Here is an 11,056-nt window from a genome sequence, read left to right as displayed (position 1 = left end):
CTGGAGGGGCTACACCAGGTCGAGCACGGCCACAGAGCAGTGACAAAGAGGTCCTGAGGACCATTGCTGCTCTCTCAGAAGAGACCCGCACTCAGCCAAAGGCTTACATCAACAATGGGACACAAGGTGTCACCACCGTCACCCAGCATTTCTGAAAGAGGACCACGACTGCTAGGAACAGTCTGTGCCAGGGCTCTAATTTAAACACTTCTTTTCCCCTCAAGCATCCTTTCTCCTTGCTTCCCACCCTAAACAACGGAGATGCGTGGCTCTCAACTATTTCACTGCTATGCTAAAAAATCTGGATTTTACAAAGGAGCTGCTGCAGCTCCACAGAACAAGGTAGCTCTGCTAGCTAAAAGGAACAGTCCCATCTCTCCTGTCCTGTGTTTCCTCACATTCCTGATGATCTCTCCTATGCCAGTCTAAGTATTTCTGCACCCACATACTGGATCACTTTCAATACAACTTTTTTTTTTACATGGTTCATTACACAGCCCACAAACACTTGGGCCAACACAGGGAAATTGAAATAGCAGCCAGGCAGGACTGCTTCTTTTGGCAGCACCACAAACTTGAAGCGTCCCTGAAAACAGCTTGGCATAACCTTCAGAAGCAACAAACTTGGTGGTATTTAAGCTTTTTACCAGTACTTGCAAGCAGCCTTAAAAATAAAAAACACCAAAAATCCTACAAACAAACAAAAAACACCACCAAAATAAACACACATAGAAATTCAAAATAACCAAAACCAAACACACCCAAACAAACCACAGCGTTTTCCGAAAATTGGCTAGTGCACCATCTTTCAGTTACTGAATCACATTCAGAAAAGTTTAACAAAGGAAACAGCAGGATCTTTGGGTGTCTTCAATAAATCTTGGCCAGCAAGTGCCACCTTCAATCAAAAACAAGATACACAGCAGCCTCAGGCTTATCCCACCACAAGAAACACAAGAAGAAAGAAGTAAGTGGCACTGTCAGCATTTGTTATGTTTAATGACAAAAAATAAAAAGGACGAGGACAAGGGAATCCAATTCCTCTTATACAGTATTTTTAGGAGTCTTCAGTACACCGCTGATGTTGGAGTTTTCTCAGAGTACACAGACTGTAGATTAAACATATCTCTTAAGCCATTTTACAAGTTATACATCACACATAAGTTTAAGACATTTAGGACAGTTACACCCACTTACACTAGCAAAACACTGCTTCCTCTTAGATCCATATTTTAGCTACCCTTCATTTATAGCTAATTAGTAGTCCATATTTCTCTTGCTTAAACATTACTTGAGAGCTGTCAGGTAGATTTAAATCAAAGTCTTGTTTAAGTAATTCACAGGCTGTCGCCAAAACACGTTTTCATTCAGAGATTCAGGCTTCAAAAGACGGGACGATTATACAATCATGACAACACAAAAGGGGATAGGACACTCTTTATGAAATTCCAAGGAATTTGTAATAGCTTCTCATGATACACCCACTGAAATAAAGAAAGTCAGTCTTAATGAGCCAACACTGTAAGTCACCTATTCAGCGCTTGCACATCCGCTGTGCTTTCTTATTCACTCTCTACCTCCCCCCCTCCTTTTTGTTTTTAATGTCCACAACTGTAGCAGTGGCACATCACACGTAAGAATAGAATGCATTTCATAGTGACTTAAACCCATCCTACTTGGATCATTGGTGACTTGGATTCCTACAAATACTAAAATTCCACAGCAAATTTGCCCAAACTATCTTGTTATGTACAAATAAGAGGTGGGAAGCATTATTTGCCCCATTTTATATGCTGGAAATGTAATGGAAACAGTAAAACATACAAAGGCCTTTTTCCCCCTCAATTCGTTAATTTCTATACATAAAATAACACAAAATACTTGTAAATTAAGTAAAAAAACCACCATCCTAGTAATAGCAAAATCACATCTGCAAAATCATCATATGATTGTTAGCTGTCTTTTATGTAACACTATTGGTGAATAAAATCATGTTTCTCCTCTAACTAAAAAAACAAAGAAACCGAAGTGACTGAGAAATGTGTCCATACACAAAAAGGAATTAGCACGCTTTTGGACAGCCTTTGTTATTTTGTGCCTGTGTTTACACGCCGTGTTTCATACGCCCTTACACCGTGGTTTCCCCAGTCTTTGCTATGAACCACACGAATTGCTGCTGCAGAAAAGGCAATCTTCCCGCCCTCTGTTTGCTCCAAGACTGACACTCTCTGAGGTGCCTGGTGGGCTGCAGCAGCGATCCGTAAGAAAACCGCTCTGGACAAAAGCTGCCTTTTCAGGCACATCACCTCCCAGACCCCGTTCACCACAAAGCTGCACGAGGCCAGCGCCAGCACAATGAGCAAGCAACGCGCCCTTTCGGGATACCTTTGGGAGAAACTCTCACACAGGCAAACAGGGCACTTTCTTCAATAGCTTTCTTCACCTACCTCCACTACCTGTAAACAAACCCCAAGTGCTCTTTGGCATTCCACAAACCCCTACAGCACAACCTCTCTTTGACAACCAGCTTGAATATAATCCATCTAAATATCTGCACCCTAGCTCCAAACAGGTCCCTGCCTATTCCTTCTAGATTCCTACGACCACTTCCAAGTTTTCTGCACTCTCAATGCCCTTCTTCACGGCACCCGCTCCTACCTCCTGCTCCTCCGATTCTGTCAGCCACAGCCCTCACCTGAGAAGTTGCTCCACACAGGCTTGCCCGCTAAAGCCTTGCTCAGGAGAGAGGCACTCCAGCTCCAAGCACCAATGTATGTAACACACGGAACATCATCGGCCCATTCAGCACAGCCTGTCACTCAATATCAAAAGTGACCAGTGGGAGGATGCAATTCTTACTCTCCCTGCCACAAGATGCATGCCTGGAGCACACCTCAGTGCCAAAGCCTTTACCCCGTCCACATTTTCCCCACTTTTGTCCAAAGCGACATGATTATCAGAGAGGAGGACGAGGGGGAGGGAGGAGAAAAGCAGCTAGACAGCATTTCCCTCCAACTCCACGCTGTTTAACCAATCCCTCCCACACCATGAACAACTATTCTAAGTGACATTTTTATACATTTGCATTGCTTAAACAGTGACTACTCGCAAAGGCAAGAGCACCTTTGTTTTGAATGCCCTCACATCTTTCTGTAGTAAAACTTAACCGTTCCTTTGAGGACAAAACTTTGATCTCCGAGATAAACAAGTGATGGGTTGTACTGACTTCGTACAGGATCAACGTGACACACAAAACAGGAATATGCTTTTCATAGAATTAAAGGCAAAAAGCAGGAGGTTTACAAAACAAAGGGGAAATAACGGGAATGATCTTGCAATGGTTGAACAGTACAGTATAATCAAGACTGGGAACACAATAGTCCCTTTCAGCAAGGGGTATAAAACCCACTGCGATCCCTCACAGGGTTTTGCGGGCATCTGCAATCAGGGCAGGGAAGGCGCAGGGAGGCGTGGGGTACTTCAGGCACAAGCGCCTGAACCACAGCCATGCCCGAAGGGAAGTTCCTCCAACGACCGTAAAAGCCGATCCAATATCGGGAAGCATCCTTTCTCTCCGGCACCGTTTCCCTCGCCAGTGTCACACCCACAGGAATAACGGGGAAATTTAACATTCCCGTAGCCAGCGTTGTACAGCCACATCCCCTCGGGCCTTCCTGCCTCCCTCAGGGAGGCCCACAGCAAAAGGCCGCGCACCCGGGGCGGAAGCCCAACGGGGCCGGACGGCCGCCCATTCCGCACACACCCCTACAGCTCCATCCCGCCAGGTTTCCAGGAGCCGCGGAACAGCTCCAAGGCAGCTCCGCTGCCGCCTCCCACCGTCCCTTCCCCTTCTACCTTCGCTTTCCGGGGCGCAGAGAGGAACGGCACCGGCTCGGTCTGGCTCCCGCGAGAAGCGGTGGCCCGCTCAGGGCGGTGACGGCGACCGCCCGTTCCCGTCCCGTTCCCGTCGGCTGGCGCGGGATAATCGGGATAATCGGGATAATGGCTGCAGAGCGCCGAGGTCACGCGGCGCGGGAAGGCGGGACGGCGCGGCGCGAGCACCGCGCGCTCGGGGGGGGGGGGGGCGGGGGCCGGGCTGATCCCCCTCAGCCTCCCCCCGCCATCTTTCCCCCAACCAGGGACCACCGCCCCGCCAAACCCACACAGCTCCTTCACCTCCACTCTTCCCTCACCTGGCGGGCGGAACTCCCGTCAGCCCCGCTCCCTTATGGCAACTGGGCGGCCATTTTCCGTCTCGCCGGAGGAAGAGACGTGAAGCCCGCGGTGAAAAGCAAAACGCACGGGGGGGTGGGTGGGGGGCTGCTGCCGCCGAAGCGTCACTTCCGCTCTGGGCGGGGAAGCGCCAGCGCCGCGCTCAAAGCCCGAGCGCCATCTTGGTTTCGGGTACCCGTCCTCAAGCAAGATGGCGGCCGGTGGCCGCCCGCCCCCGCCGAGCCGCGCCCCTGCCCCACGCCCGGGGACTCTGTGTCCCGCCCGCCGCGGCCCCTGGCCGTCCCCGCACCACCGCGGCTAAAAGCTGCTCCTTGTATTCTCTCGTTGCCTGAAGGGAGGTGGGAGCGCAGGGTCCCCCCGGCCGTTGCCTGGTTACCTGTGGGGCGGTGTGCGCATCCATGCACAGAAGTCGCTCGGAAGGGGCTGTGTGCGGGGCGGCGCAGGCAGCGGCTCGGCATCCAGCGGCATTGGCAGGGAGATGGCGGTGCCGCGGCGCTTTACTGCAGCGCCTTTTGCAGCAGGCGGGCGGCCGTCGCCTGGTTGCGATACAGCAGCGCCACGTTCGGGGAAAGCGCGCCCGAGAGGTTTCTGTAGCACCGAAAAGTGCGGCCGAGGGCTGCGAGTGAGCTGCCTTTGATGCACGAAGAGTGCGTGTACGGTGGCCAAGTGCTACAATTAACAGCATCACAGGGTATTCTGAGTTGGAAGGGGCCCGTTTCGAGTCCGGCTCGTAGCCCCAAGAATCACACCAATTTCTTGAGAGCATTGATGAACAATTCACACTTCTTGAATCTTACACAGCTGGTTTATTTTTGAAAAGGATACTGTCTATTATTTTTGAGGCAAGAAACATAAAGCAACCCGCCACAAAAAAAAATTGGAAGGGACACACATATGCCATTTAAACGTGAGTTTTGTAAATTCGGGGGACAATGCCTGGGAGGCAGGCAAAAGCAACTGATGGAAGAAAAAGGCATGGAAGATGAGAGGCAGACATAATCCCCAAATGCTGATTTGCTGTGCTGTGTGTAGGGAAAGTGATGCACTAGTTAGATCTATTTATTGTGGTTATTAAGTTTTTTGAAATGTACCCTTCTGTGGAGGCAGCAAGCAGTGAGTAGTTGGTGCTGAAATAAAAGCAGTGTGGTTTACTGATGAACAGTCTGGCCAAGAGAGAAACAAATCCCTCTCTCATAAGGTTTTCCTTTCTGTAGGGGTAGAGTGTAATGGATGTGTACCTCAAATCCAGTATATATGCTACAGCTTTGGCTGTAACCAACAATAAGGCACTACTAATGAAGAAGCTCTTTGAGCTATAAAAAGGAACCTGTGAGAGAAGACACTTTGCCAGGGCATATAATGTTTTCAGAACTGTCCTGAGATTTGGCTGCATTTAATACACTTACTTTTAAATGGTTCTGAGAATTGCTTATGCAGGGACACCTTCCACTAGACTAGTTTGCTCCACCAATCTGGGCTTGAACACTCTCATATCTGGTGCATCCACAGCTTCTGTAGGTAACCTGTACCAGTGCCTCATCATTCTCAGAGTAAGAATTTCTTCAGAATATCTAAACTAAACCTACTTTCTTTTAGTTTAAAGCCATTGCCCCTTGTCCTGTCATTACATGCCCCTGTAAAACTCACTCTCCAGCCCTCTTGTGGTCCCCTGCCCATAGGAACTGGAAGGCTGCTGTGCAATCTCCTCGGAGCTCCCTCATGTCCTGAGTGAACTCCCCCAGCTCTCTCAGCCTGCCTTTCACAGGAGAGGTGCTCCAGCCCTCTGGACTTGCCTGAAGAGGTCCATGTCCATGTTGTGTTGAGGCCTCAGTGCTGGATGCAGCACTCCAGGTGGGGTCTCACCAGAGCAGAGCAGAGGGGCAGAATCCCCTCTCTCATCCTACTGCGCACGCTACTTTGGGTGCAGCCCAGAACATGATTTGCTTTCTGTGCTGTGGGCTCACATTGCTGGCTTATGTCCAGCCTTTCAGCCATCAGCACCCCCAAGTTCTTTTAGTGCTGCTCTCCCTCCATTCTCTGCCAGCTTGTGCTTATGCTTGGGATTGTCCCAATCTAGGTGTAGAACCTAGTACTTGGCCCTGTTGAATTTCATGAGTTTCATACAGGCCCACCTCAAGCCTGTTCTGGTCCCTCTGGATGGCATCCCTTCCCTCCCGTGTGCTGACCACAGATGACAGCTTCCCCCAAACCTCTCAGCTTGGTGCCACTGGAAAACTTGCTGAGGGTGGATTCAATCCCACTGGCACCAACAAAGATTTGTGGGACATAAGCCAATATAAGATACATGGGATGTATCTTATTGGGACAGAAAGACTTCTACTCCTTCAGTTCTTTATTGTGTTTAAGACAACATGCTATGTGCCCAGATGGAAAAAACAAACTGTGATGTGAAACTTTTTGAAAATATATTGTAAATTTTTTCAAATATATTTGCCTGATGGCAAATAATGTAAGTTCTTTCAAAGTTTTGTTCACTCCTTGTCTTGCCAATTGTGACATTTGAGCTATGGGCTGTGTGATTCTTCATTGAAACCCCTTGGTAGCAAAAGCATCAGGACAGGCACCTCTGCTTTGAAACACATCAAACCAGTGGTTTTCTAAGGATATTTACATGAAACACAACCTGACAGGTTTCCCTCTCCTATGACTCCATGACTTTGCGTGGTAAAATTTAACTTTCTTTTTATACAATTTGTTCAGACCTCTAAGGTACATGGGCACCTCTGAGCTGCCTTTCATGTTTTAGAGACACAAACTTTTGCTACAAAGCAATAAAAATTAAAAAAATATTTCAATTTATATGCTTATTATTATCATAGGAGACAGTAGCTCTAGTCATAACGCAAACTGCTGCTTTATTTGAATACAGCAGCAGTCCAGAAAATTTACAAAGAAATATGAAGCTCAAGACAATGGGAAAAAATACATAAAGACAAACAGCACAATAATACTGGCCCAAGCCAGTCTCTGGGTGACTGTTACCAGGTGTTCTCACTGTTCAGTAAGTCGGCTGAGTAGTTGTACATCTTGTGAGCACTAACACAGAAAAGAGGAATCGGTAGGAAAGCCCATAGCGGATAGTCAGCAGTGAAATTGGGTTGTCTGATCTGGGAGTGCCATTCCTAAGAGTTATAAAATGGTAGTGTAGCCTCGTCTCAGTTCCAAAGATTTATTAGGAATGAAGAAACCTCAGAGTGAAGTTGTCTTTAATCTCTTCAAAAGCTGGAGCACAAGCTTGCACAAGTCAGTGGTTGTATTTATCATCTTTGGCCTGGTTCTTTACATGCAGCTGGTGCTTTACAACAGAGATTCACATCTACAGCAGCTGCTTTTCCTTTTAAAACATTGTTCAGTTTTACAACCCCTTTGATGGATTTTGTCAATCCGCGAGTGGGACAAGGCTCAAGGGAGCTGTGTAAAGGAATGCTTCAGTAGATGGCACTCTCCCTCTGAAGGAGGATGGGCAAATACCTCAGCCAAGGAATTAGATGCAGTGAGAACAGCTTCCTTTATACTCTACAGAAATTGCAGTGAATGCACATAAAGCTCTGCCTAGCTATGCAATGAAGTAACCCCTGACAGATTTTCACAAATCTGGATCTGTGAAGTCCTCACATCTGGCTTCCTCCCTACTTGAATGACTGTAGTCTTTTTATGTTCAGCTGAACTTTTCCTGAATTTGTAACAGTGAACACACATACACACACGTGTGTATTTATTTTTTTTATATATATGTTGTGTGTATTTTGTGTATATATATATACATATAGTCATATATATGTGCATATATATATATATATATTAAAGGGCTCAGTGGTAACATAAGTTGCAGACATTAGACTCAGAGTTTACAATTGTTCTGCTTTCCAAATCTTTTTTTTCCCCAATTATCTATTTTATTCTACTATTCTGTTCATGGTAGGTCCATTTTGAGAACTTAAGTCCTTTGGTTAGTTGTTAGTTTTCTCTTGGTATTTTATAGTCACAAATGTTCATAGATCTAGTTTAAAGAGTACTGAATTAGCACAAGTGAGGAGGCCTCACCTGCAGTTATGGGGACAATGAAGACCTGCTAGGCCTTAGGGAAGCTACAACCTTCTGAATCAAATCTTGCTTAAACAAGCAGCAATGTACAGCCATCATACATCTTTCTAAACTGTACAGTGTTTTCCACACCCTTGAACAGGAAGGTGAGAGAAGAGTGTGAAAGAAATGTGTATAAGACAAAGTTGAAATAAAAAATTACATGGGAAAAATTTATAAAATACAAATTTAATTAGTTCAATTTCTTAGAGTTTTGAGTTCTTGAGTAATGTGAGTATATTCTTTCAATGTACTGCTTTTTAGGCTATTAAGTATCTTTTCTTTGTGGATTGTGGATCTGCAGACATACTCTGAAATCACAACAGATTGTGATTTGCAACAGTGTACACTTGCTTGTACACAAGTCAAATAAGACTACACAGGTAATCACTGCCTCTCCCCTACTTTGCAAAAATCTTTTCCCCATTGATTAAAACCATAGGGAAGACAGTATTTTTAAAATACACACCCGGGAGCTAAAATTTTACTACCATTCCTCAAATAAAGTGGACCTTTCCCCTCACAATATTTGTGTCAGAGCCTGAGGGTGTTGTGGGGGCTGATAGCATGAAGTGGCCCAAGGTCATGTATGAAGAGGAGTAGAAAGGATTATTGTGTAGTTCTCTCCAGTCACAGTCAACTTTTGAGCAATTAAAAGTTATGCTCCATCGCAAACTGGATAAAAAAATTTCTGTTAAAAGAAGCAGTTCAAGCAGTGGCATGCTGCATGAGCGAAATGGTAGATGAATAAGTATATTTTTTACATTTTCTGGTTTTGAAAAACAAACGTACTGAGTGTCAGGTCCTTAAGGGACTGTGCCCAAAAGCAGTATTTTCTGTCATTTTGCAGAGAAGCTATATGCCATATCAAATGCTGGACCAGTGGAATCTTTCTGTTGAAAGTACTATTAGCTACAGCATTCATCTGGTTTTTTGGCAAATAGATTTAAACTTCCAAATGCATTTTATACAGAATTCTAAACAACCTTCACACAGTAAGGTTACTGCTTGGAAGTCTCTTTTGCACACAAACTGAATGGAAATGGTTTAGAGAGGCTTTTTTTAACACTGTAAAAAGGAACGAATTTTTTTTTCCCCCTTTGGAAACAAAAATCAAGATGTTGAGTGTGAGACATTTACTGTTTGAAGCATGTTCTGTACAAGAATAAAAGCAAAAATAGTCTAACATTATTACAGTACTACTATTCTTTTCCTCTTCTGCAAACTTGAGCTGACATTTTATTCAATTAATAAGGAAATTTATCAAGGTCATGAAACCAATCAAAACCATTTGATTTATAGTTTCAACCTTTACCTTTATAGCAGCTGTTGTGATTTCAGAGTATGTCTGCAGATCCACAAACCAGCCTTCTACACTTGCTTTCAAGTAGTTGTTTCAAATCAAAGAACAATTGCCTGACTGAGTCATCAAACTATGTATCAGGATACCTGAGTTTTATGCATTCAGGCAAATTATAGCCTAATTTTCAGTGTTATGCACTTCTTTAACGCCCACTTATTAAAACAGAGTTGCAAGAGCTTGGCACCTCTTAAACTTGTTTATAAACCATTTTGGGAATATCTTCTTTACAGATGCATTGGAAAGCTGTTTTAGTGTATGCAGTACATTTTGAAATGTTTAGTAAGAGCATTACAGAAATGCAGTCATTTCTAGCAGATGTTTCATTGAAACAGTCCTGTTGTTTTCTCATCTCAGTGCAGTACAGTTCAAGTTACCTTTAAAGAACTTCTCAATTAAACATTACAGCTTATTGGATAGAACAGAGCAAGAGACAGAAGGAGCATGTGATGGATAACAGGGTTTTAGAATGAAAGCTGAAGGATGTAAGATAATGAGAAAAGGTGAAGAGCAAGTGGTGGCAGAAGTAGGACCTGGCAATCATATGTGTTCCCTGTTCTTTGGAAGACCCCTACAGAAAGGATCCAGAAAACATGGCAAGCAATTAGACATACTAGCCCCACTTTCGATAACATTAAGATGCCAGATAGAGATCCGAACTCAGTGGGTTTCAGAGCTGGTCAAGGAAGTAGCCAGAAAAATCAAAGTCCCAATTCTTTGTAATGAATTTCATTATGTATTAGAAGTGTCATATCTTTTGGTTTACCAGTGTAGATAGGCTTATTTATGACAAGTGGTATTTGTGATTAGGGAAATTACATCAAGAGAAAAAAAAAAACAGTTTCTGGACAGACCAGAGGGATTTGGGTCAGTCAGTTCATGAGTATTTGGTGATGGGTGCAGAACAAAGGGTTGATTTTCAAACATGATTTATTTAGAAAATAAAGATTTATTAAAGGACAGAGGCCAAACTTACCAATAAATGTATCAAATGCAATAGTTAGAATAAATCCACCAAATCTATGAATAAGTTAATAAAAGTGATTAACTTTCAGCAGATCCATACCTACAGGATCCCTAATTAAGGTGACCATGAATCAAACCAGTTTTTACTGGAATCCTCAACATTACAAATATCACCTCATGCTACAAGATCTAAACCAGGATCATTTGTAAAACTCTTCAGCCAAGGATGGGCACAAGCACCAGACTGGTGAATTTTAAGCAAAAGGAGAACCAAACATTTTCCTTTTACTACCTTTTTCTGCACGAAAACCATAGATAATTTTTGCATCCTCCCATTGCTAAATTATCCAGCCCACTCAGCAGGACTGGCTTGACAGGAAGAAAACAATGCTA

Source organism: Sylvia atricapilla, chromosome 3, assembly GCF_009819655.1.
Source record: "Sylvia atricapilla isolate bSylAtr1 chromosome 3, bSylAtr1.pri, whole genome shotgun sequence".
In the NCBI taxonomy this organism is placed as follows: Eukaryota; Metazoa; Chordata; class Aves; order Passeriformes; family Sylviidae; genus Sylvia; species Sylvia atricapilla.
This window is presented reverse-complemented; position numbering follows the sequence as displayed.